General features: G+C 46.5%; 2 long non-coding RNA genes across 4 annotated transcripts; one reads left to right on the top strand and one right to left on the bottom strand.

Moving 5' to 3' along the window:
- Positions 1–5,146: 5,146 nt before the first annotated feature.
- LOC140419378 (uncharacterized) lies at positions 5,147–16,026 on the bottom strand. 3 transcript variants are annotated; one of them, XR_011945746.1, is made up of 4 exons: positions 15,531–15,598; positions 14,178–14,695; positions 5,950–8,817; positions 5,147–5,242 (listed from the first exon to the last, which is right to left on the bottom strand). It is a non-coding gene; the product is annotated as an uncharacterized lncRNA (long non-coding RNA). The 3 variants fall into 3 exon arrangements; XR_011945745.1 differs by lacking the exons at positions 5,147–5,242; positions 15,531–15,598 and adding an exon at positions 15,932–16,026 and having other exon boundaries at positions 7,505–8,817; XR_011945744.1 differs by lacking the exons at positions 5,147–5,242; positions 15,531–15,598 and having other exon boundaries at positions 7,505–8,817; positions 14,178–15,521.
- Positions 15,794–27,661, top strand: LOC140419376 (uncharacterized). Its single transcript, XR_011945742.1, has 3 exons — positions 15,794–15,847; positions 16,593–16,699; positions 23,072–27,661. It is a non-coding gene; the product is annotated as an uncharacterized lncRNA (long non-coding RNA).
- Positions 27,662–27,931: the final 270 nt, after the last annotated feature.

Below are 27,931 nucleotides of genomic sequence, written 5' to 3'. Positions count from 1 at the left end.
TGGGGCGGATGCTGCCAATTATAAAGGAGTCGAAAACTAGGAGCCAGGAATAAACATGGGCGGCATAGTAGCACAGTGGTTAGCACTGAGAAACGGTGCGGGACTAGCTGGTTTCGCGCTTGACACGGAGGAGGCTGACGAGCACTGTTGCTTCACAGTGGCAGGGTTCCAGGTTCAATTCCCGCTTGGGTCACTGTCTATGCGGAGTCTGCATGTTCTCCCCGTGTCTGCGTGGGTTTCCTCCGAATGCTCGGGTTTCCTCCCACAGGTCCTGAAAGATGTGCTTGTTCGGTGAATTGGACATTCTGAATTCTCCCTCTGAACCCAAACAGTCACTGGAATGTGGCAACTGGGGGCTTGTCACAGTAACTTGATTGCAACGTTAATGTAAGCCTACTTGTGACAATAATAAATATTATTATTAAGACCATAAGACATAGGAGCGGAAGTAAGGCCATTCGGCCCATCGAGTCCACTCCACCATTCAATCATGGCTGATTTCAACTCCATTTACCCGTTCTCTCTCCATTATTATAAACTAGGTCATAAATACAAGAGAGTTACTAATAAATCCAAGAGGGAGATATGGATACATTTCTTCATTCACTGGATTAGAATGTGCAACTTGTTACCAGGGAAGGAGTTGAGGAAAGTGCTGGGTTGTTTCCAAAAGGAAATGGGATAAGCACATGAGAAAAGGGAATGGAAAGATCAGCTGACAGGCTGAGATGAGGTGGACGGGATGGAAGGAGATGTGTGTCGAGGATAATCAGCAGCAGAACAGTTGGAGCAACTGGCCTGTTTGTGCATTGTAGAATCTAAGTAAACTTCTTTTACAGAATATAAGGATTGCAGATGGGAAATTCAAACCAAACATCATGTCAAGTCCTAATAGAGTCTATTGATTCATCAGGAGTTGAAAATCATCAGTCTTTCAATGTGGAAGGAGAAATGTTTGTCCTGTCTGAGAGAAAAGATTGCAAATATCAGTGCAACTGGAAAAGCTCTGAGGCACATACACACTGACTGTGCAAAGAGCTTTAACCAGTCACAGAGTCTGAAACAATATTGCACCATTTACATCCGGAAGAGACCGTACTCAGGCTGTGTAGATGAGGCTTCAACTCATCGTCCAACCTGAACAGACATAAGGACCGGTACCGGCACCACTGAGAAACCGCGGAAATGTGGGGATTGTGGGAAGGGTTTCAATTATACATCTGAAACCCCCAGGAAATGCCTTTAGATATATGCAGGTGAGGGCTTTTGTGAGGCGACAGGTGAGGGAATTCCCGTTGCTCCCGGCACAAGAAGTTCAAGATAGGGTGATCTCGGGTGTATGGGTCGGGGAGGGCAAGGTGTCGGAAATACACCAGGAGTTGAAAGAAGAGGGGGAAGTGCTGGTAGAAGAGTTGAAGGGTAAATGGGAGGAGGAGCTGGGGGAGGAGATCGAGGAAGGTCTGTGGGCTGATGCCCTAGGTAGGGTTAATTCTTCCTCCTCGTGTGCCAGGCTCAGCCTAATACAATTTAAGGTGGTCCACAGAGCGCACTTGACGGGGGCGAGGTTGAGTAGGTTCTTTGGGGTAGAGGACAGATGTGGAAGGTGCTCAGGGAGCCCGGCGAACTATGTACATATGTTTTGGTCATGCCCGGCACTGGAGGGGTTCTGGAGAGGAGTGGTGGGAGCAATATCTCAGGTGGTGAAAGTCCGGGTCAAGCCAAGCTGGGGGCTAGCAATATTTGGAGTAGTGGACGAACCAGGAGTGCAGGAGGCGAAAGAGGCCGGCATTCTGGTCTTTGCGTCCCTAGTAGCCCGGCGAAGGATCTTGCTAATGTGGAAGTCGTCTGAGGATCCTGGGATTATATTCATTGGAGTTTAGGAGGTTGAGGGGAGATCTAATAGAAACTTACAAGATAATGAATGGCTTAGATAGGGTGGATGTAGGGAAGTTGTTTCCATTAGCAGGGGAGACTAGGACCCAGGGGCACTGCCTTAGAATAAAAGGGAGTCACTTTAGAACAGAGATGAGGAGAAATTTCTTCAGCCAGAGAGTGGTGGGTATGTGGAATTCATTGCCACAGAGGGCGGTGGAGGCCGGGACGTTGAGTGTCTTTAAGACAGAAGTTGATAAATTCTTGATTTCTCGAGGAATTAAGGGCTATGGAGAGAGAGCGGGTAAATGGAGTTGAAATCAGCCATGATTGAATGGTGGAGTGGACTCGATGGGCCGAATGGCCTTACTTCCACTCCTATGTCTTATGGAAGGAGGTGAAGCCCCCCAGCCTGGAGGCCTGGATAAATGATATGGCTGGGTTCATAAAGTTGGAGAGGATTAAGTTCGCCTTGAGAGGGTCTGCGCAGGGGTTCGACTGGCGGTGGCAACCGTTCCTAGACTATCTTGCAGAGCATTAGAGGAAGGTCGGTCAGCAGCAGCAGCAACCTTGGGGGGGGGGGGGGGGGGGGGGGGGGGGTGGAGGGGATGTCCCGGGAGGGGGGGGGGAAAGGGGGGACTGCCTGGGAGGGTGGATGAGCAAGAGATAACATGAAGGGTTGGGGAAACTGGCACGTACGGGTGAGGGCCAGTGTACAAAGCTGTGTAAATATATCATTTTGCCATGTATATATCTTGCTCTGCGCGATTTGTCGGGTTTTTTTGTTACGAGGGGGGGGGTGTTATTGTTTGTAAGGGAGAAAAATTGTGTTAAAAAACTTTAATAAATATATATATTTTTAAAAATTATCCATCTGAAGTGGAAACTCATCGACACAGTTACACTGGGGAGAGGCCATTCACCTGCTCTGTTTGTTAGAAGGGATTCACTCAGTCATCCAGCCTTTACACTCACCAGCACGTTCACATTGGTGAGAGGCCATTCACCTGTCTGGATTGTGGGAAGGGATTTAATGCTTTATCAAACCTCCGGACCCACCATCAGGTCCACTCTGATCAGAGACCATTTAAATGTGCTTACTGTGACAAGAGGTTTAAAAGCAGAAAAGATTTACTGTTGCACCAAAGCACTCGCACTGGGGAGAGGCCATTCACCTGCTCTGTGTGTGGGAAGGGATTCATTCAGTCATCACACCTCCTGACACACCAACGTGTTCATACTGATCAGAGACCTTTTAAGTGTTCTGATTATGAGAAGAGCTTTAAAAGTAAAAAGGATTTACTGATACATCATCGCACTCACACTGGGGAGAGGCCATTCACCTGCTCCGTGTGTGGGAAGAGATTCACTTGTTCCTCCCACCTTCTGGTTCACCAATTTGTTCACACTGATTAGAGATCTTTTAATTATTCCGATTGTGAGAAAACTTTTAAGCAAACGGGAACTTCTGAAACACCAACATATTCATACTGGGGAGAGGCCATTCACCTGCTCGATCTGTGGGAAGCGATTCACTCGGTTAGCTCACCTTCTGAGACACTATCGAGTTCACACTGGGGAGAGGCCATTCATCTTGTGTGTGTGGGGACAGGACTTCATTGATTCATCCAATCTTCTGATACACCAACTTGTTCACACCGATCAGAGACCATTTATATGTTCGCACTGTGAGAAGGAATTTAAAAGTAAACAGAATCTGCTGAAACACCAGCGAGTTAACACTGGGGAGAGGCCATTCAACGGCCCCATGTGTGGGAAGGCATTTGCTCTGTCAAACAATCTGCTCAGACACCAGCAAGTTCACAGGCAGCATCCGGATTTGGATTCTGCTGTTATTGCTGCTGTTAATCACATTCAGAACTGAAATTTATTTGGACGCCTATTTCATGTGGGGTTCCATAGTTCTGTAGTATAAATCAATCATTTTGAGATAAATATAGGAGCTATGATTCAGAAATTGGCAGAAGGTACAGAAGTTATTCATGTGTTTGACAATGATTGGGTTTCCTCCGGGTGTTCCGGTTTCCTCTTACAAGTCCTGAAAGACATGCTTGTTAAAGGTGACATTTTGGATTCTCCCCCAGTTACTCGAACAGGTGCCGTAGTGTGGCAGCGTTAATGTCAGCCTACTTGTGACACAAAAAGATTATTGTGATGCAGAATAAATCCATGGACAGCAGAAAGATATCAATAGACTGGGTCAGATGGACAGGAAAATGGCAAATGGAATTCAATTTGGAACAGTGTGACATCAAGAATTTGGAGGGTAAACAAGAGAAGGGAATGAAGAATAAATGGGATGATACTGAGAATTATTCAGGAACAGTGACCTTGGATTCAAAAACCACAGATTCCCGAAGATCGCTGGACAGGTAGATCAGGTGGTCAAGAAGGCATTTGGGACACTTTTCTTTCTTGTCTGAGGCCCAGAATGAAAGAACAGGGAGATTATGTTTGGACTTTGTAAAACATAAGAGCACAGCGAGAGTGCTGAGTACAGTTCTGGTCACTACATTAATCAACTATAAAGTAAGGATATATTAATCAACTAATGTAAATCTTCTTAAAAATTCATAATTTATCATATAGTTACATTCAATGTTCAGTTAATCAAATCTAGGGGATAAAGATAACACTAACTAACAAAGGATTGCAACAGTGAGGAAATCTCAATTTCTCAGTTAATTAAATTCTGAGGTGTTTAGATAATAAAATTAAGAAAATCATTTCAATTAACTCAATAAAGCAAGGTGACTTCAACACAATGGAAGAAGCTGATTGGTGAGTAGCTGATAAACCGTTATTTATTTTAATATGAAATTGATTCTGGTTCAGTCAGTTAATAATCAGATAAATAAAGACACGGCAGGGCATCCTAGTCCCGTGGAGTGCAATCCAGTTCCCTGTGGGAAAAGCAGCAACTTTCTCATAGGCTGGACGGTCACAAGTGCAGGAAATGTCATCAGCTGGGGCAACAGGAAGCAAACGGGGAATGTTTGAGAGGTATGTTTGTGCCTGGAAGCTGTTTCCAGTGGGATTTAATATTTCTCAGGATAAGATTCCATGCTTTGTGTGGTATATATCAATGATTTCGACTTTGACATAGGGGGCATGTTTAAGACATTGGCAGTCTTGCGGTTGACAGTGAGGAAGAAAGCTGTAACCTGCAGGAAAATATCAGTCGACCGATCAGGTGGGAAACAAGTAACAAATGGAGATTATTTGCAACATTGTGAAGTAATAAATACATTTGGGGCGGACAAACAAGGAAAAGAGAAATAATATTACTGGTATGAGAGTGAGAAGTGTAGAGGCACAGAGGGAGATCGGAGTGCATATCCACAGATCCCTGAAAGTAACAGGAGAGGTAGATGAGGTGGTTGAAAAGGCACACAGGATACTTTCCATTGTAAAAGGAGAACTAATGCATTTGGTTTAATTATAATGATTTATTAGGGCAGATAATAATTATAGTCTATTAAAGGATCTTAAAATAGTATTTTGACCTGTGTTTTCCAAAGTTAAAGGAAAATTCCACACTAAGGGTAAAGACATCACCCAGAAACAGGCTGATGTAGCAAAGACACAGTCACCTGCAAGGCTCTTATCATTAACTTGTTCTTCAGTAACTTGTTTTACAGACTGCAACTTGGTTTCTAAGACACCAGCAGGGCCCACATCAGTAACTTGTTTTTCAGTATTTGTTTCCATATCCTAAAGTGGCAGACACGGCTGACGATGCAAGGTGGAGCCAGTTAGCATCAAGAGGAGCCATAGAGGGATGAGTGTGAAAAATGATTACTCTGCTTTCTGAACATCCACAACTTGCATAAGTCTGAATCAGACAATGTTCAAATGTAAGTAATCCCTTGCCTACAATGTATAAATATTGCTTGATTTCTCAACTGGGTAGAGTCAGCTCCAGAGATCGTTCTCTGAAGTGGTGCTGTCCCAATGCATTGACTAATAAACAATCATTCTGCACCTGGGTCTCCATGGATTATTTCATATAATTATCTTCTCCACAACACCAATATTAAGTGAGACATAGCGTACAAGAGTAATGTCCAGAATTTTCTGTTGATGAAAGATTGCAGATCTGAAACTCCTCTCTCTCCACTGATGCTGCCAGAGCTGTTGAGTATTTCCAACATTTTCTGTTTTCATTAAAAGATCAGGCAGGTGATATTAGAGCTGTATAAATAAGACCACAGCGAGATTAGTGTACCATTCTGTTTATCGCATTACAAGGAGGATGTGTTCATGCCAGACAGAGAGGTACAGAGGAGATTTACGAGGATGTTGATCGGATTGGAGAGTTATCACAAAGGGGAAAGAATGGAGAGGCTGTTCTTTGGAGGCTGAGGGATGTTTTAACTGTGGGAGCTAAAATTGAGGGGCCAAGGTAAATTGGATAGGAGAGACCGACTGGTGGAGCAATTACACATCAGCCATTTGATCTCCAGATCAAGAAGCCGCAGTGTTTCCAGGAATTCCCCATTTTATTGATGTATGTGTCAGACAGCAGAATAACGGCCTCATGGTAGCACAGTAGTTAGCACTGTTGCTTCACAACGACAAGGTCCCAGGTTTGGTTCCCGGCTTGGGTCACTGTCTGTGTGGAGTCTGCACGTTCTCCCCATGTGTGCATGGGTTTCCTCCGGGTGCTCTGGTTTCCTCCCACAAGTCCTGAAATATGTGCTTTTTAGGTAATTTGGACATTCTGAATTCTCCCTCAGTGTACCCAAACAGGCGCCGGAATGTGGCAGCTAGGGGATTTTCACAGTAATTTCATTGCAGTGTTAATGTAAGCCTACTTGTGACAATAAAGATTATTAAATAAAATGCACACACCGGGAATATCCCCGGGCTCCAATCCCCAGTTAGTCTAGGCTCACTCCCACTGTGGAACATCACCGCTAGCTCAACCCCTCATTTACTCCCATTGGCTGGAGGACCAGCTGCTGCCGCTCGGTCCTCCAATCCCGCCCCTCATTCACTCCTATTGGCTGGAGGGCCAGCCTCTGAGGCTCGGTCCTCCTGACCGGCTCGTTCTGTGGGTCCAAATTATCGTCACTTCACCCGGGCTTTGTGATCTGAGCATGCGCTGTGTGGATATGAAGCTGGCCTCGGGCAGCCATGTGGAAATTCTCAGCCGGTGAGAAGCTGCCGTTTGAGCCGTTGGGTGGGTCAGAAAGGAAAGCTTCAAATACACCCAGTTAGGCTCCAAATCCGAATAAGAAGCTCCTGGTCCTGGGTTCAAACCAGCGGTCACTATTGGGGCTCTTTCCGCTGAGCGGTTAACGACCGCCATCTTCAGAGGGGCAACTGTGTCGCGCAGCCAATCAGCGCCGCCCATTGTCAACAGTAAGTCCCGCCCTCACATTCTGATTGGTTGGTGGACCATCCCCAAAATCAGTCCTCCAGGCATTCCCTCATTTCCTATTGGTCAGCAGTTGCCGTCAATCACACGCCAAGCTGTGAACTGAGCCTGCGCAGTAAGCAGACCCTGGCAGGTGGGCGGGGAGCATTCAGAAACAATATCTGGTGTTTGGGGAACTTGCAGTTGTCAAACTTTCTGTTCATGTAACTGACCAAGCGACCCATGGAGTATCTTTCTTGCCGGTTTTTAATTCAGACATATGCATATGGGAGCTATCTCCAGAGAATAGTATACAGACTCCCTAAACAATACATTATTATACCTTCCGGTCGTCTTACAGGAAGGTAATTTACATATACCAATCAGAGGTTTGCATTTGTTTTTCGCCCATAATTACACAATCACAACTGGTGGTTCCAATTACCTCATTTGTCTCCCATGATTGTAGTTAACCAATTACAGCATCGATATGCTGACCTTATTGCAATACTAACAAGCACATGTCCATAATTATACTTTCCAATCAATACTAAGACATATGCAGGCATGGGGAGAACGTGCGGACTCTGCACAAACAGTGACCCAAGCCGGGAATCGAGTCTTGGTCCCTGGCGCTGTGAAGTAACAGTGCTAACCACTGTGCTACTATGCCGCCCGGGATTGATCAACTCAGCAGAAACAGACCCATTCAACATATTTCAGTCCTGGATGTGATTAACAGCAGAATTGAACCGTTGTAGTTAGTTGTGAATTCTTTGATGTTTCAGCAGGTTGGATGACTGAGTGAATCCCTTCCCACAATCAGAGCAGGTGAACGGCCTCTCCCCAGTGTGAACTCGCTGGTGTACAATGAGGTTATATGATTGTCTAAACCCAGTCCCACAGTAAGAGCACCTGAATGGTCTCTCCTGACGGTGAACATGTTGATGGCGCATCAGTACACCGGAACTTTTATAGCACTTCCCACAGTCTGGGCATTTAAACGGTCTTTTCCCAGTATGAACTCGCTGATGTGTCAACAGGTAGGATGAAGCAGTGAATCCCTTCCCACACTCGGAGCAGGTGAACGGTCTCTCCCCAGTGTGAACTCGCTGGTGTGACAGCAGTTTGGATGACTGAGTGAATCCCTTCCCACACTCGGAGCAGGTGAACGGTCTCTCCCCAGTGTGAAGGCGCTGGTGTGACAGCAGGTGGGATGACCTAACGAATCCCTTTCCACATGTGAAGCAGGTGAACGGCCTCTCTCCAGTGTGGCTACGCCGATGAATTTCCAGCTTGGATGGGTAACTAAATCCCTTACCACAGTCCCCACATTTCCATGGTTTCTCCATGGAATGACTGTACTTCTGTTTTGACAGGCCAGATGTTGGCAGAAATCTCATCCACCCAGAAAACGGTTTCTCCCCACTGTGAACAGTGCTTTTCAGTTCAATGTTCAAAATCCAATGATATTCAGGTTACAAAAATTTCAGCGACTGTCACGTTTTGACGGAATGATTAGGCTGAGTTTCCAGACTGCAAGTCCTTCCCCTTCTTACATCCTGTGAAATTGATTTAAAACAAAAAAAAAGTGAGAAAGAAACCACAAAAACAGCTTCTGAAACTGAGCGAAATAAACTTGGTCATTTGTGGGGCCAGCACTCGGAAAAAAGTGACCTGGAAAACTGCTGGATTGTTGCAGAAGCCCAACTGGATCACTCATGTCCTTCAGGGAAGGGAGGCTGCCATCCAGTCTGGACTGACACATGACGCTGGTCTCTGTGGGAGATGGAGGGAGAAGTGGGAAAAGCAGGGGTTGAAGGAGAAAGATCTATTTATCTACAACCAGACACAGTCTTCCAAACCCTCGGCCCCTACCACCTAGATGGACAAGAGTAGCAGGTTTATGTGAAGGACATCATCTCCAAGTTCCCCCCCAACTCATACATTGTCCTGACTTCTCTGACATCTAGTGCTGCATGAACAGAAATTTCCTCCAATTAAATATTGGAAAGACTGAAGCCGTTGTCTTCAGTCCCCGTTTCAACTCTAGCTGCCAACTCCATCCCTTTCCCCAGCAACTTTCTGAAGCGGAATAAGATGGGGAGAGCCTTAGTGTCATATCTGACCAGAAGTTGATTTTCCGACTATATATCTGCACCATCACTAAGACTGCCTATTTCCACTTCAGTAACATCGTCTCACTTAACCACTGCCTCAGGTCATCTGCTTCTGAAACTTATAAATATATAAACACAACTGTTACCTTTAAACTTGATTATTCGAACATACTCCTGGTCCACCTCCCACCTTCACCCCTACATAAAATTGAGACGTGTACCGAGGTACAGTAAAAAGTATTGTTCTGCGTATCGTCCAGGCAGATCATTCCATAAATGAAAAACATAGGACATACGATAAATGCATAGACATTCGGTGAAGCATATGGAGTATCATTTCCTCCAACCCTTTGAGATTACTGCGCCTGACAGCTGCCCCACATCCCCACTGGAGGCAGACATTGATCAGCAGGAGCCTGCAGCTTTGAACTCGGCGTGGAAGCAGGGGGTGAATGAGTAGTGGCAATACAGTCTAACACTCACAGCAATCTACAATCCACTTACATGACCGAATAGGGAGACAGAGTTTGGAAATGCTCAAAACATGACTCCAGTAAAATGCTCCACAAGAAAAAGGACATTGGTTTCCCATCTGCAAGCCCCCTCCTTCTGACCAACCCCTGTAAAAGGAGTTTCCAGAATCCATCCCTGTCAGTCCAGGAGAGAAATTCACAACATTCTCTCCTGCCAGGACAGGGAGCATCGCGCATGCGCCCTTAACCCGGTAAAGATGGCGGTCGTTAAACCGGCTCCAACAAAAGTCTCGGAGGAGCCGCACGCGGGGCCCGGTAGTTTGGAATTCGGAATGAGGCCGAAACATGGTTTTTCAAGAAGTTTTCCCATTCCCCCGGCACACAATCAGCCCCATTCCTCTCCAGTCCTTTCTTACCCGAAAGCGCGGGTTCTTAACCCGTTAACCGAACTGCGCATGCTCCAATCACAGCAGTCTCCGCGCCTGCGCAGTCTCTCCTTGTAGGGAACATGGGTCACATTCTGACACGCTGTGAATGATGGGTAATCGCTCCATATAGCAATCTTGGTGAAGTCTAAATTATCGTTTGTGATCTGATTAGCTAAAGGGCTCAGATAGGAAATTAGTAATTAATTGTTTGAAAAGCCCCAGTGGATTGGTTCTATAATATAGTGCTGTCGTGGATATAATTGTTTTCCATTTTAAAATTTTATTTAGTGTACCCAATTTATTTTTTCCAATTAAGGGGCAATTTAATCCACCTAACCTGCACATCTTTTGGGGTGTGCGGGTGAAACATGGGGAGAATGTACAAACTCCACACGGACAGTGACCCAGGGCCGGGATTCGAACTTAGGTCCTCAGCGCCACAGCCCCAGTGCTAACCACTGCACCACATGCCACCCCGTCCTGGATATAACATTAGAAGCTAGTCAAATTTGAAACAACTCGTGAGTGATCAGGTGGGATGAATGAATCTGTGTCCACACGCACAACATTTAAACAGCCTCTCACCAATCACAATGCACCAATCGCTTAACAAATCTATTGATGTTTTGAAGCTGGAGTGTTAACTGCGAAGTATTTGAACAGTCTGCCTCCAGTGTGACTGTGCAGATGTTAGTAAGTGTGAAAACTGAATTAATTTTTTTCTGCATACAACTGGCCTTTCTGCATTATGATTGTATCAACCCAATGAATAACTGAGTACCATCCCAGTCTTCAGTAACTACAGCATGTTTTATACAGTACCTTCGTCACAGTAAAATGTTGCAGGTGTTGTTAACAATTCGCACATCTACTTTGTTGATTGTTCAATACCCCTATACCTGGGTCTTTAATTTGATCCCTGGAACAATGTCAAAGTGAATTTATTCATCAGTCACTCTGATTCCCTTTCTGCTGCTTCGCTAACTACAGTTTCTTCCAATCAGTACATTTCAGATAACAGGAAGCCACTTACACAGATGCATTGTAATGATGTGGAGATGCCAACATAGATACGTAGAAGATAGGAGCAGGATGAGGCCTTTTGGCCCTTCGAGCCTGCTCCACCATTCATCACGATTGTGGCTGATCATCCAACTCAATAGCTTAATCCTGCTTTCTCCCCATAGCCTTTGACCCATTCTCCCCAAGTGCTATCTAGCCGCCTCTTGAATATATTCAAAATTTTAGCATCAACTACTTCCTGTGTTAATGAATTCCATAGGCTCACCACTCTTTGAAGAAATGTCTCCTTATATCTGTCCAAAATGATTTACCCTGAATCCTCAGACTGTGACCCCTGGTTCTGGAATCACCCATCATTGGTAACACCTTCCCTGCATCTACCCTGTCTAGTCCTGTTAAAATTTTATAAGTCACTATGAGATCCCCCTCATTCTTCTGAACTCCAACAAGGGCAGCACGGTAGCATTGTGGATAACACAATTGCTTCACAGCTCCAGGGTCCCAGGTTCGATTCCGGCTTGGGTCACTGTCTGTGCGGAGACTGCACATCCTCCCCGTGTGTGCGTGGGTTTCCTCTGGGTGCTCCGGTTTCCTCCCACAGTCCAAAGATGTGCAGGTTCGGTGGATTGGCCATGATAAATTGCCCTTAGTGTCCAGAATTGCCCTTAGTATTGGGTGGGGTTATGGGGTTAGGGTGGAGGTGTTGACCTTGGGTAGGGTGCTCTTTCCAAGAGATGGTGCAGACTCGATGGGCTGAATGGCCTCCTTCTGCACTGTAAATTCTATGATATAAGAACAATCCCAACCTAGTCAATCTCTCCTCATATGACAGTCCCACCACCCCTGGAATCAGTTGGGTAAACCTTTGCTGCTCTCCTTCGAAATCAACAACATCCTTCCTCAGGGAGGGTGACTATAACTGCACACAATACTCCAAGAACCTGTATATTTGCAGCAACATATCCCTGCTTCTATACTCGAAATCTCTCGCAATGAAGGCCAACATACCATGAGCTTTCTTTACCGCCTGCTGCACCTGCATGCTTACCTTCAGCGACTGGTGCACAAGGACACCCAGGTCCCACTGCACACTCCCCTCTCCCAATTTACAACCATTCAGATAGTAAGCTACCTTCCAGTTTTTGCTTCCAAAGTGAATAACCTCACACTTATCCAAATTATACTGCATCTGCCATTGATTTGTCCACTCGCCCAACCTGACCAGATCATGCTGTAGGATCCCTGCATCCTCGTCACAATTCACCCTCCCACCTAACTTGGTATCATCTGCAAACTGTGAGATGTTACATTTTGTTCCCTCATCCAAATCATTAATATATATTGTTCTGCATTTCTCTTTTTGAAATGAATGGTTCCTGCCTCGACCAACCTTTCAGGCAGTGAGTACCAGATGCCCATCACCCTCTGGTGAAAAAGCTTTCCTCAAATTCCCTCTAAATCTCTTGCCCCTGACCATAAATCTGTGCCCCCTGGTTATTGACCCCTCACCAGCGGCACAGTAGCACTGTTGCTTCACAGCTCCAGGGTCCCAGGTTCGATTCCTGGCTTGGGTCACTGTCTGTGTGGAGTCTGCATGTTCTCCCCGCATCTGCGTGGGTTTCGTCCGGGTGCTCCGGTTTCCTCCCACAAGTCTCGAAAGACGTGCTGTTGGGTAATTTGGACATTCTGAATTCTCCCTTTGTGTACCCCAACACACGCCTGAATGTGGCGACTAGGGGCTTTTCACAGTAACTTCATTGCAGTGTTAATGTCAGCCTACTTGTGACAACAAAGATAAAGATTATTATTGTACTGTGGGGAAAAGTTTCCTCCTATCTACCCTATTTCCTTTATAATTCTGTACACTTCAATTATATTCCCCCTCAGCCTTCTCTGCTCGTAAAACAGCCCAGGCAACATCCTGGTGACTCTCCTCTGCAACCTTTCCAGTGCAATCACATCCTTCCCATTGTGTGACTCAGTGTCAGTTTCTTTTTTCAATGAAGGGGCAATTTAGCGTGGCCAATCCACCTACCCTGCATATCTTTGGGTTGAGGGAGTGAGACCCACGCAGAAACGTGGAGAATGTGCAAACTCCACACGGACAGTGACCTGCGGCCAGTATCGGACCAGGGTCCTCGGTGCCGTGAGGCAGCAGTGCTAACCGCTACATCAGCGTGTGCCCCTCAGTGTCAGTTTCTGTCTAATTTGTCAGTTGATGTTTCTGAGAATTTTTTGGGGACACTCTCCTACATTAATGGTCTGATTGTTTTAAATCACATTGTAACAGACTGGGGAAGTCAGGATTAAAATAATATCTGACTAAATGGGGTTAGGCCACAGATCAGCCATGAATTTGATGAATAAGAGAACAGGCTTGAGGGGGATAAATGACCTCCTCCTGTTCCCATGTCCCTAATAAACATGGACTCAAACACCAGCTGATGAATGGAAAGTGATGGGAGAGCTGGGGAAGAGACTGGGGAAGTGGCTTCAGCACTGGAGCAGAGTTAGAGAGTGGGTGAAGTCTCAGGTAATACTACACAGGAACTGGTTAGGTGGGGTTACTGGGATAAAGGGGGATAAGATGGAGGCATGGGGCTTGAGTAGGGTGCTCTTTCCAAGGGCCGGTGCAGACTCATGGACTGAATGGCCTTCTTCTGCACTGTAAATTCTATGATTCTATGAACTGGAGTAGGTTGTTCAGCCGTTTGAGTTTGTTCTGCCATTCAGTTAGACCCTGGATGATCAATTATTCTCTCTTAACCTGCAGAACAAATAACTGAATAGTTAATTCCAGTTGATTATAGTGATTAACAGCAGCAGACACTAACCACAACTATCAGAATGAACATGGGTCAGTCCTGGATGTGATTACCTGATCAATGACAGGAGAATCTACCTTCAGAAGTTACTTGTGAACTCGCTTGTGTCTCATGAGGTTTTGTGACTGAGTGTATCTATTCCCACACATGGAGCAGATGAACGGCCTCTCCCCGGTGTGAACTCGCTGGTGTGTCAGGAGGTCAGTTGAATTAGTGAATCCCTTTCCACACATGGAACAGATGAATGGCTTTTCCCCAGTGTGACCACGCTGATATTTCAGCAGGTGTGATGAACTGCTGAATCCCTTCATACACACAGAGCAGGTGAACAGCCGCTCGCCAGTGTGAATTCGTTGGTGTGTGCGAAGGTTGAATGATCGATTAAATCCCTTCCCACACACGGTGCAGGTGAACGGTCCCTCCCCAGTATGACTGCGCTGAGGAGTTTCCAGTTGGGATGGAGAATGGAATTCCTTCCCACAGTGCCCACATTTCCACAGTTTCTCTATGGTGTGGATGTCCTTGTCTCTTTCCAGGTTGGATGATTTCACACCTGTAGATTTCAAATATCCTGTAAAAGGAGTTTACAAACATCACTGTCAGTACAGGATAGAAATTCAGAACAAACATTTCTAGTTTTGACAGTTTTCTTCACTTGTTCTTGTAAAGCAGTAAATCACCGTCCCACTCCCTCTTCTTCCTGTGGTGCTGGAATCCAAAACACAGGTAGACCACCCATTGCACATTTTATCGGGTTACCCTGTATTTGAATCCACAGTGCCAGGCTGCATGGTGTCTGGATGCTGTTTAACCCGCACAATGGATCAGTGCAGCACCATTTCCAACTGTTCTGGCTGCCAACCAGCCCATTCCCTGGACTCAAGAGTTCTGGCAGCATCCCACCCAATAATGTACACCTGCTCCTGCGGCTTCAAGCAGGCTGCCCCTTAATTTTCTCTGTGCAGAGTGAAAATACAATCAATCGTTTTCTCTCCTGGTCACTGGAGCCCCGAAGCGCCGCCCACCCTGCTGCTCCACAAGATGGCCCGACATGAAGCAAACAAGCCCGGGAGCTGCAAACCCGGGATCTGCAGGTTCTTTTTGGGGGTTTGGGTCCTCCAGCGGGTGTTTGTGAATCCTCCCCGTCCATCTGCCAGGGTTTCCTTTCTTGCCAGAGATCAGAGACCTCATTGATTTGAGTGCAAAGTGTAAGCTCTTATTTATTATCCCCCCTCCCCCATCCTCTGATGTGAACCATCCTCCAGTGGCTGAAGCAGGATGGTGCCAGTTAACCTGAGCCTGTTCCCGGGAGGGAGGGAGAAGCTCCGCAGCTGCAAACCAGGGAGCTGACAATGATTGTGAAGGGTTTGCGGATCCACAAAGTGTTTCCAAATCCTCCCACCCACCGCCTGACGCTGACTCCGCTTTTCCAGGACAAAGGACTCTCTCCTCGAGGCCAACACTGGAATTGCGCATGTTCCAAACTCCGTCCCCGCGCCTGCGCACAGTTGTCTAGCTCCAGCATGCGCCACTTCACAATGCCCGGGAAGTGATTGGCGGCAGCTCCGGACCAAGAGAGAGAGGGGGCGGGTTGGAGGACCGACCGAGTGCGGCTGGTCTTCCAACCAATCAAAGTGAATGAGGGGCGGAGCCGTTGTGATTGAAGCATGCGCAGTGTGGGTAATGGCGATGGAGAAGAGCTGTGTTTTCAGATCTGAAATCTGTGAGAGGCATTTAACAATATGGAGGGAGCGAGAGACCGCGGGGGTGGGCGGAAACGTTGTGTAAAGTTGTTGCAATCGCAAACCTCGGAAATGTTTACGGGACCCCGTTTGTACCGGGCGGGGCTGCAGCTCCTCAGTTCGGCTCGGGTTAACGGCCGCCATCTTTATTGGATGTGCATTAGGGCGCATGCGCGTTTGTCATCTTTGTGGGGGGAGGAGCTTGTTCCCCATTGTTCAGAATGGAGACAACTTGTCCATCAAATTGGATTAGTCTTTAAGTCCCAGTATCTTATTGATGATGCAAAGCGGTGGCAGAGGTGGAAAGAAAAGGAATCAAATCCTGCTCTCCGGATTTCACTGTCTTATTAGACATTCTGTCCCATGTGTCCAAAGCTCTGCGGCTCTGTTCAGCCACATGAAGACCCAGGGCAGAAACTCGCAATCCTGAGTCAACATCACCCTCAAATCAGGGGACTGCTGAGGACAAGAGGGACAGTTTGCAGGCGGGGGGTGGTGGTGGTCGGGGGGGCGGTGCATGAGCTATCATCCTGGACCAGGGAGCAGGAGGGGAGAATGTAGTGAATTTCTATCCTGGACAGATGGTGATTAATTTTGTAAACTCCTTTTACAGGGGATTAGTAGGGGAGGATTTACACACAGCAAACTCAAACCAGGAGAAACGTTTATCTTTCCTGAATTTCATTTCTGGACTGACGGTGATGCCTTTGTAAACTTCTTTCACAGAGACTTAGAAAGGGATTCGCAGACAGGAAACTCACAACCAATCCTCACATCAAATTCTAGCAGCACCATTCGAGTTATCAGGACCTGGAGTTTATCGACCTTTGTGTGTGAGCATTGAGTTCAGATCATTATCACTCACTGTGTAAAATTTCTTCCTCATATCTCCCCAGTAGATCTTGCTCATGATCATAAATCTGTGTCCCATAATCCTTTTACAATCTGCTAATGAATAGCTTTTCTTTATCTTTTGCTGGGTTTGCTGTTGTCATGTTGTCATTTCCGGTGCCTGGGTCGCTGCCGGGTGGTCCGTCCAGATTTCACTCCATCTTTGTGTATTTGTAGTGGTTGAATCAGTTTGGACCAGTCCATTTTCGGATCCAGTTCACAATTGAAATAAACTCTTCCAAAATTAATTGATTTGTATCCAGGTCTGGGATGGATCCCAACAATTTTTTTACAAATGCCACATAATAATAATCCTTGTTATTGCCACATTCTTTATTATTAGCACGGCAATGAAGTTACTGTGAAAATCCCCTGGTTGCCACACTATGGCCCCTGTCTGGTACACTGAGGGAGAATTCAGAATGTCCAATTCACCTGATGAGCACATGTTTCGGGACTGTGGGAGGAAACCGGAGCACCGGAGGAAACCCACACAAACACAGGGAGAACGTGCAAACTCCGCACAGACAGTGACACAAGCCGGGAATCGAACCTGAGTCCCTGCCGCTGTTAAGCAACAGTGCTAACCACTGAGCTACCGTGATGCCCATCGTCTCAGTTAGGGGCATAGACATTCAGCAGTACCACCAATGTACCTGCCAATGACCCACTGACCACCACGTATCTCCCATTAGTATCCACAACGATCCTGGTGACCGAAAGAGGAATCTGTTTATTGATTAGAATTGCAGCACCTCGAGCCCTTCGTCAAAGCCCGAGTGAAACACTTTGCTCACCCCTCCGCAGTCTGCTCTATTTTTTTAAATATCGATTTAGAGTACCCAATTATTTTTTCCAATTAAGGGGCAATTTAGTGCAGCCAATCCACCTAACCTGCACATCTTTGGGCTGTGGGGGAGAAGCCCACGCAGACACGGTGAGAATGCGCAAACTCCACACAGACAGTGATGTGGGGCCGGGTTTGCACCTGGGACCTCGGCGCTGTGGGATAGCAATGCTAACCACTGCGCTACTGTGCAGCCCTGGTCTGATCTCGAACCCACAAGTTCACTGGAACACTCTCACTCGAGTCGAGTGTGAGTGTATCGTTTTTTTTTCAGTCATACTCATCTTGAAAATATTTTCCTACAGACAAACATTTCTTCTTCTACATTCACAGGCCAATGATATTCAGGTCCTGATGAATGGAGTGACTGTTAAATCTTTGATGTGAATTCGATTTGAGTTTCCATCTATAAATGCTTCCCTTGTAATATCCTGTAAAAGGAGTTTACAAAAGTCATCACTAGGGGCAGGTACGGTGGCTCAGTGGTTAGCCGAGGACCCGGGTTAGATCCCAGCCCCAGGTCACTGTCCATATGGAGTTTGCACATTGTCCCCGTGTCTGTGTGGGTCTCACCCCGACAATCCAAAAAGATGTGCAGTGTTGGTGAATTGGCTTCGCTAAAATGACACCTGAATTGGGGGAAAAAATGAATTGGATACTCTTTTTAAAAAATATATTTTTATTCTCCTTTATCATATTTTCTTCCAAATTTACACCCACCAACAATAAACAATAAGCAGTAACGAAGACAATATCAATCCCCAAATCAACAATAACAATCTCATCCTCCCACCAAACCCCCAAACAGCATCCCGCATGTTAGAGAACAAAAAGGAATTAGGAATCAACCATAGTCACCATTATCACATACAGACCCCCTCCTCCCAACACCCCCCGCCCCCCTCCATAATGTTCGATGTTATCCAATTCTTGAAAGTGCATAATGAATAATGCCCATGAATTGTAGAACCCCACCATCCTTCCCCTCAGTTCAAACTTAACATTCTCAAGAGTCAGGAATTGCAGCAGTCCCCCCGCCACGGCACAGGGTGGAGAGGTTGATCTCAACCCCAACAGGATCCGCCTTCGGGGATCAACGAGGCTCCCGAGGGCCCGGGTCCAGTTTCACGTGCACCACTTTAGAGATTACCCTAAAAACCTCCTTCCAGTAATCCTCCAGCTTTGGTCAGGATACCAAAACATATGAATATGATTCCCCCTTCCCCTCCCCCCCCGCAACATTCACACACATCTTCTACCCCCTCAAACAGCCAGCTCATCCTTGCCCTCGTGAGCTGCACTCTGTATACCACCTTTAGCTGTATCAGCCCCAACGTCATGCACGGGGTGGAGGCGTTCACCCTCCGGAGCACCTCACACCAGAAACCCTCCTCCATACCCTCTCCCAAGTCTTCCTCCCACTTTGCTTTGATCTCTTCTAGTGGTGCCTTCTCCTCTTCCAAAATAGCCCCGTAAACTGCCGACACTACCCCCTTCTCCAGTCCCCCTGTCGTCAGCACCTCTTCTAGCAATGTGGAGGCCGGCTCCACCTGGAAGCTCTGTATCTTGTTCCTGCCAAAATCGCGAACCTGCATGTATCTAAACATTCCCCCCTGCTCCAGCCCATACTTTGCTCCCAGCTCCTTCAATCCTGAAAACCGACCCCCAAGAAACAAATCTTTTAGTGTCTTAATCCCCTTCTCCTCCCATTTCTGAAAATTTCCATCCCACTTCCCTGGCTCAAATCTGGTTCCCCCAAATCGGCATTTCCCTTGACCCTGCCCCCAACCCGAAGTGTTGGCGAAACTGCTTCCAAATTCTCAATGAAGCTATTATTACCGGACTCCCTGAGTATTTCCCCGGGGCCATCGGGAGCAACGCTGTTGTTAGCGCCTTCAATCCCGACCCCCGACACAAACGTTCCTCCATTCTGACCCACTGGGAATCAACCCCTCAGACCCAGCTCCGTACCTTCTCCACATTCGCCGGCCAGTAATAATACATCAGGTTCAGAAGACCCAAACCCCCTGCCTGCCTTCCCCTCTGTAGCAGCACCTTTCTAACTCTGGCCACTTTCCCTCCCCATATGAACAAGGTAATTATTCCGTAAAACTCTCCAAAAAATGCCTTTGGCAGGAAAATCGGCAGGCATGGAAAATAAACAGAAATCGCGGCAACTCGTTCATTTTAACCGCCTGTACCCGACCCTCCAGTGACAGAACCCCCCCCCCCCAATCCCGAGCACCATGCACCCCCAGATATCTAAAGTGAGACCCTGCCTTACGGAATGCCAACCCCCCCACCCCTGCCCACACCCCCGGCTGAAACACCACAAAATACTCACTCTTTAGATTTAATTTGTACCCCAAGAAAGACCCAAACACCCGAAGCAGCTCCAATATTCCCCCTCTTGACACACTCGGTTCCGACACATATAATAACAAGTTGTCGGCATACAAGGGCACCCTATGCTCTATTCACCCCCCTGCACAATCCCTTTCCATACCCCCAAATCTCTTAACGCGATGGCCAACGGCTCAGTCGCGAGTGCAAACAGCAGGGGGACATAGGACATCCCTGCCTAGTCCCACGGTGGAGAGAAAAGTATCTCGAGCTGATGTTTGTTGTGCGGACACTAGCCCCGGCTCCTTATACAGTAGCTTTACCCAGTCCACAAATCGTGGACCAATCCCAAACCGCTCCAGAACTGCTATCAAGTGCCCCCATTCTACTCGGTCAAACGCTTTCTCGGCGTCCACTGCCACAACCACCTCTGTTTCCTTCCCCTCCGCTGGTGCCATAACCACGTTCAATAGCCTCCTAACGTTTGAAAAGAGCTGCCTCCCTCTCACAAACCCCGTTTGATCTTCACCTATCACCTTCAGGAGGCACTCCTCCTGCCTACCTGCCAGTACCTTCGCTAATACCTTTGAGTTCACGTTTAAAAGTGATATGGGCCGAAACAACCCACACTCCGTCGGATCCTTATCTTTTTAAAAAATCTAGAGTACCCAATTCATTTTTTCCAATTAAGGGGCAATTTAGCATGTTCGATCCACCAACCCTGCACACCTTTGGCTTGTGGGGGCGAAACCCACGCAAACACAGGGAGAATGTGCAAACTCCACACTGACAGTGACCCAGTGTCGAGATCGAATCATGGACCTTGGCGCCGTGAGACTGCAGTGCTACCACTGCGCCACCGTGCTGCCCTGGATCCTTTTCTTTTTTAAGCAACTATGCCTGCCCCAAAGTTTGTGGTAACACCTCCTTGCCTATCGCCTCCTCAAACATCCCCACCATCAGGGGTACCAGCTTATCCTTGAAGTTTTTATAATATTCCACCGGAAACCCATCTGGCCCTGCCACCTTCCCCGACTGCATCCTCCCAATCGCATCTTTTATCTCCTGCTCCACTATCACTCCTTCTAATGTCGCCCTGTCCCCCTCCCCTAACCTCGGGTACTCCAACCCATCTTGAAATTCCTGCATCTCCCGGTCTCCCCCAGGTGGCTCTGACCTGTACAACCTCTCATAGAATTCCTCAAAGACCTTGTTAATCTGATCCGGAGCCACCAACTTCCCTGCCCTGTCCCTCACCTGAACAATTTCCCTTGCCGCCGCCTCCCTTTGAAGCTGACCCGTTATATACGCCCTGCCATCTCTCCGTGCTCGTAAATTGCCCCCTTGCTCGCCTCAGTTGGCGCACCACCTTCCTGGTAGATAGTCGGTCAAAGCTCGCCTGTAGTTCCTTCCTCTTTTTCAATTTCGCTGAGTCCGCATCTTCAGCATAACTCCTATCTACCTCCAACATCTCATCTATTACCCTCTGCCACTCCAACCTCTCCTCTTTCTTCACCCTGCACCTTAAACAAGATCATCTCACCCCTCACCACCGCCTTTAGAACCTACCAGACAACTGCCTTTGACACCTCAGGAATTGGGTACTCTAAATGTATTTTTTTTTTATTATTAAAAAAACCCCAAAAGCCATCACTGTCAGTCCAGGATAGAAATTCTGAACAGACAATTCGAGTTTCTCTCGAAATGTTTTACCCGTCCCACACACTCTCCCTCCTCCCTGGGCTGAAATCCAAACCCATCTCACCACCTGCACCATTTCTTTCCTCCACTCCCAGTTTTTTCCCTCCCTCTCCTCTGCCTGGGTTCAGTTCTGCAGCTCCTGTCTGCAGACTGACAATAAAATCAATGGGTCTTATTGGGGGTTTGGGGCCTCCAGCGGGTATTTGTGAATCCTCCCTGCCCATCTGCCAGGGTTTCCTTCCTTGCCAGAGATTAGAGTCCTCATTGATGATTTGAGCCCAAACTGGAACCACGCTAAATTGCTCAATTCGGAAAAAACAAATTTGTGAATGTTCGCGGCTCCACAAAGTGTTTCCCTCTCCTCTCCCCCACCTCCTTAACAGGTTGACGCATTTATTTGACGAAAAGAATGGTTTCTGGTGGCATGGTGGTACAGCGGTTAGCATTGCAGGCTCACGGCGCCAAGGACCCGGGTTTGATCCCGGCCCCGGGTCACTGTCCGCGTGGAGTTCGCACATTCTCCCTGTATCTGCGTGGGTCTCACCCCCACAAACCAAAGATGTGCAGGGTAGGTGGATAAGGATGGATTCGCCAGGAGATGGCTGACATTTCAGGGGACATTAAATTAATAATGGACAGAGATATATGTCATGTGTTGTTACATGGTACAGATTGGATATATTATTTATGGTTCTGTAATACAGTAAATATTATTATTTCTCGTCTTGTAATATAAGACTGTAGCTACGTTATAGATTTCCAGTCATCTCTTCCCTCAGAGGGTTGTTAGTCTTTGGCTTTCTCTTCCACAGGGACCAGTTGTATCTGGGGGATCATTGAATATATTGAAGCACAAGTTGGACAGATATTTTATTGACAATGGAGTTAAGGGTTATGGGGAACAGGTAGGAAAATAGAGTGAAAGCTGAGATGAGGAGGGATTTTTTCCACTTGAGGATGTGGTGAAGTTTTGGAATTTTCTACCCCAGAGGAATGTGAAGCCTCAGTCATCAGGTATGTTCAAGACAAATATTGATAGTTTTCTAGATATTGAAGATATCGAGGGATAGGGGTTTGTGTGGGAAATGGTGCTGAGGTAGATCGGCCAAGGATCTCATTGAATGGTTGAGCAGACTCAGTGGGCCGAATGGCCTACTCTTGCTCCTATTCTAATCTCTGTGTCCTGGTCAGGAAGCAGTGAGCTGAGCTTGGATCTGTCAATCAACATGAATCAGCACCTTCAGGAGAATTGGGAGGGTGAATATTAGATCCAGCAGAGTGAGAATGGAGGGAGATTGTGTGGGACGGAGATTTACAGCTTTTGGAGAACGAGAGAGGAAATAATGTTCCACAGGAACTAGAATTGTCTGTTCTGAATTTCTATCCTGTACTAACTGATGACTTTTATAAATTGTTTTCAAAGGATATTGGAAGAGGAGGAATTATAGACAGAAATCTCAAACATCACATCTTGATGTGACAAACTCACTCGATTCCTCCTTATCTGAATATCATCGGGCTCTGAACATCATCGGCGAGAAGGAGAAATGTTTGTCCGATCTGTCGGCTTCAAAAGATTTTAAATGTGAATGCGACTGGAATAGCACCAAGACCCACATAACACACACCCGAGTGAGAGTGTTCCAGTGAACTGACTGTGGAAAGAGCTTCAACTAGTTACACAGCCTGAAAAAACATCACGCCATTTACAGTGAGGAGAGACAGTGCACATGTTCTGTGTGTTGACAAGGCTTCCACTGACTGTCCAACCTTGAGAGACACGAGGAGACGCAAAACATGGAGAAACCGTGGAAATGTGGGGACTGTGGGAAGGGATTCAAAGTCCCATCTAAGCTGGAGATTCATCGACGCATTCACACTGGGGCGAAGCCGTTCACCTGCTTTCAGTGTGAGAAGGGATTCGCTCAGTTATCCATCCTGCAGACACACCAGCGAGTTCACACCGGGGAGAGGCCATTCACCTGCTCTCAGTGTGGGAATGGTTTCACTCGGTTATCCAGTCTGCAGACACACCAGCGAGTTCACACTGGGGAGAGGCCATTCCCCTGCTCTCAGTGCGGGAAAGGATTCACTCAGTCATCCGACCTGCAGAAACACCAGCGAGTTCACACTGGGGAGAGGCCGTTCACCTGCTCTCAGTGTGGGAAGGGATTCTCTTGGTTATCCAATCTGCAGAAACATCAACGAGTTCACATTGGGGAGACGTCATTCACCTGCTCTCAGTGTGGGGAAAGATTCAGTGATTTATTCAGCCTGCAGACACACCAGCGAGTTCACACTGGGGAGAAGCCGTTCACCTGCTCTCAGTGTGGGAAGGGATTTATTGATTCATCCATCCTGCGGAAACACCAGCGAGTTCACACTGGGGAAAAGCCATTCTCCTGCTCCCTCTGTGGGAGTGGATTCACACAGTTATCCAGTCTGCAGACACATCAGCGAGTTCACACTGGGGAGAGACCGTTCACCTGCTCCCTCTGTGGGAGTGGATTCACACAGTTATCCAGTCTGCAGACACACCAGCGAGTTCACACTGGGGAGAGGCCATTCACCTGCTCTTAGTGTGGGAAGGGATTACATAGAAACATAGAAAATAGGAGCAGGATGAGAGCATTTGGCCCTTTGCGCCTGCTCCGCCATTCATTATGATCATGGCTTATCATCCAACTTAATAGCTTAATCCCGATTTCCCAACTATGTCCTTTGATTCCCTTCGCTCTAAGTGCTATATCTAACTGTTTCCTGAAAACATACAATGTATTGGCCTCAACTATTTCCTGTGGTAACAAATTCCACAGACTCACCACTCTCTGGTTGAAGACATTTCTCCTCAATTCAGTCCTAAATGGTCTCCCCCGTATCCTCAGACTGCGACCTCTGGTTCTGTACACTCCCGCCATCAGGAAAATCTTTCCTGCATCTACCTTGTCAAGTCTTGTTAGAATATTATAGGATTCTATGAGCTCGCCCCCATTCTTCTGAACTCCAGCGAATACAATTCTAACTGATTCAATCTCTTATACGTCAGTCCCACCATCCCACAAATCAGTTTGGTAAACATTTGCTGCACTGCCTCGAGAGCAAGAACATCCTTCCTCAGATAAGGAGACCAAACTGCACACAACATTCTTATTGTACTCAATCCGCTCGCAATGAAGGCGAGCATATCATTTGCCTTCTTTCCCGCCTGCTGTTTACCTTCAGTGACGTGTACGAGGATACCCAGGTTTCGTTGCACATTGCCCTCTCCTAATTTATGACCATTCAGTTAAGTCTACCTTCTTGCTACCAAACTGGATTACCTCACATTTCTCCAAATGATACTGTATCTGCCATTCGTTTGCCCACTCACTTGACTTGTCCAAATCACACTGACGGATCTCTGCATCCTCCTCACAGCTCACCCTCCCAAGCAACTTGTGAAATCTCCAAATTTGCAGATATTGCATTTTTTTCCCTCATCTAAATCGTCAATATATAAGGTGGCGAAGTGGTTAGCACTGCTGTCTCACAGAGCTGAGGACCAGTGTTCAATCCTGGCCCCAGGTCACTGACCGTGTGGTAACATGTTCTCCAAGTGTCTGCGTGGGTGTCACCCCCATAACTCAAAGATGCTTTCCTCTGCGCGATTCTCTCGGTTTGCCTTCTGCAGTCACACCAGGGAGTTAATACTGGGGAGAGGCTGTTCACCTGCTCTCAATGTGCGAAGGGATTTTGTAATTCATCACACTTTCTGAGACACTAGCAAGTTCACAACTGATTACAGGGATTGGATTCTGCTTTTATTGTTTCTGTCCTCAAGTACATCCAGGACTGCAATTTGTTCTTTCTGTTGGTCAATGGGGATGGTCAGAGGGTATCTTTTTGCTGGACTGGCCGGTCTCATCGCTTCGTCTCCAGTGGTCTGATTTTCTCTGATCCTTCTTGCGAATATCTGGTTTCACATTTCACAAGGATCAAAGTGTGAAAGGGTGTTTGGAGGTTCGAAGATGTTTCATTCCCATTTCGGTTTGGAAACCCCTAAAATCATGCCACATTGCCATGAAGATGGGCTGTGGTGGTTACATGGTTCTTTTATTTAATTTATCTTGGTGCTTCTCACAGAAGAAAATTATTAGGGTATGAGGAGTAGGTTATCTGAGGTGCACTGGGAAACTACATTAAATAGTATGGTGGGAGACAGGCAATCACTAATATTTAAGGAATTATTCCAGATTTACACGGGGATCGGTTAGCTCAGTTGGCTGGATGGCTGGTTTGTGCTGAGTGACACAAACGGCACAGGTTAAATTCCCATACCGACTGAGGGTAGCCGTGGTCTGTGTCAGTATTTATGCTCCACATGATCTTCCACCCACCCCTCTACATCTCCCCCATCAGCATCTCCTTCTATTCCTTTCTCCCTCATGTATGTATTTAGCTTTACGTTCAATGTATTCCTGCTGTTCGCCTCAACCACTCGCTGTGGTAACTAGTTCCACATTCTCGCCACTCGCAGGGTAGAGGTTTCTACTGAAATTCCTATTGGATTATTAAATCCCTTCATAATCTTGAAAGACTTCCATTAGGTCACCATCGGTCTTCTCTTTTCCAGAAAAAAGCAGCCCCAGCCTTTCCCGAATGTTAAATGCTCTCAGTTCTGTATATTATGAATCTTTGTTGCACCTTATCCAGTGCCTCTATTTCCCTTTTCGAAATGGAGATCACCAATGTTGACAGTGCTCCCAGTGTAAGCTAACCATCGTTCTAATCAAGTTGGGCATTTCCACCGTGCTTTTCAATTCTATCCCTCTGGAATGGAACCCTATATATGGGCCCCACACTTTAGGAAAGTTGTGAAGTTCTTAGAGACGGTGTAGAGGACATTTACGAGAATGGCACCAGAGATGAGGGACTCCAGTTGGTTGGAGTGACTGGAGCAGCTGAATTTCTCTCCTGAGATCACAGCATCTGGAGGGTGGGGAATCGGGCCATTCAGCCCTTTGGGACCGTGTTGGCTCTCTGTGGAACAAGCCAGTCTGTCCATTTACGTTCTATCCCTGAATCCCTGTCGGTTTATTTCTCTCAGTGCCTGTCCAATTTCCGATTGAAATCCTTCCACCATCTCAGCATCTCCAACCTCATAGGCAGTAGGTTCCAGGTTGTTTCCACTCCCTTTACATGTACATAAGGCTGCTGGAGCACAGGGGAGTCTATTTGGCCCATTTTCCCCGTGCCAGCTCTTTGTACAGCGACTCATTTAATCCCAGAGTTCGACTATTTTGTTTTCTTTCTCAGAATGCAACAAATTCCCTTTTGGAAGTTACAGTCCAATGAGATTCCAGCACCATTTATAGACAGTGCATTCCGAATCACAACAACTCGCTGTATTTTACTACAAATAATTGTGTATATGGTGCACCTGGAGTTTCACAGAGGATTCAAAATGGTTATTACACAAAATTAAGACCCAATCTTTATCAATGACTTTGGTGAGGACACCAAGTGTAATATATCCGGGTTTGCGGACAATTAGAACAAATGTACATTTCTATAAAACCTCTCACGACCACTGGACCTCCGAAAGTGTTTTGAAGCCAATGGAGTATTTTTGAAATATATTCACTGTTGTAATGTAGGAAGTTGCAAGTACGCATATGTAATCACATTTAGTTTTAAAATTGATACTTTCATAGTGTATTCACTGTCATTAGTAACAAGGTCAAGGAAGCCCTTTTATACCTCTAACATGTGGCTTCCTGCAGCCATTGAACCTTCTGTACCTTTTCAATATTAACTATGTATTGATTTCATCGCAAAAAACAATAATTAAGTTTACGTTTATTCAGTGGTGAACATTGATTATCATTAGTGAATTGGTGTATTAGGTAATTATTTTGTAAAGACTAGATCTTTATTTTTAAAAATAACATCATCAACCAAAATGTTTCCAGAAACTGCAGAACTATCAGAATTTGTTTGAAAAAATAAATTACTTGATACTTTTGAGAAGTTACGAGATGTGGTGATAAGCCTGTATATATTACATGTATTCGGCAGTGTAACCTCCCATGAGGTGGTGTCAGATATCAGTCAGGTGACATCTGGCTACCAGCAGAAGGTTGTAAGGAGTACACAAGGACAGTCTCACATAAGGATAGTTACATGATAGTCTAATGCAACTCTGTGATAACCTGGGCTGTATAGCATTCTGATCATTACCTTACCACGTGTACATTAATAAATCATTGTTCTGGCTAAGTCACCAGCGGTTCTGCAGAATCAT

Source organism: Scyliorhinus torazame, chromosome 5 (genome assembly GCF_047496885.1).
Source record: "Scyliorhinus torazame isolate Kashiwa2021f chromosome 5, sScyTor2.1, whole genome shotgun sequence".
NCBI classification, from domain to species: domain Eukaryota; kingdom Metazoa; phylum Chordata; class Chondrichthyes; order Carcharhiniformes; family Scyliorhinidae; genus Scyliorhinus; species Scyliorhinus torazame.
The sequence above is the reverse complement of the archived record's forward strand: the minus strand, read 5'-3'. Positions and strand labels throughout refer to the sequence as shown.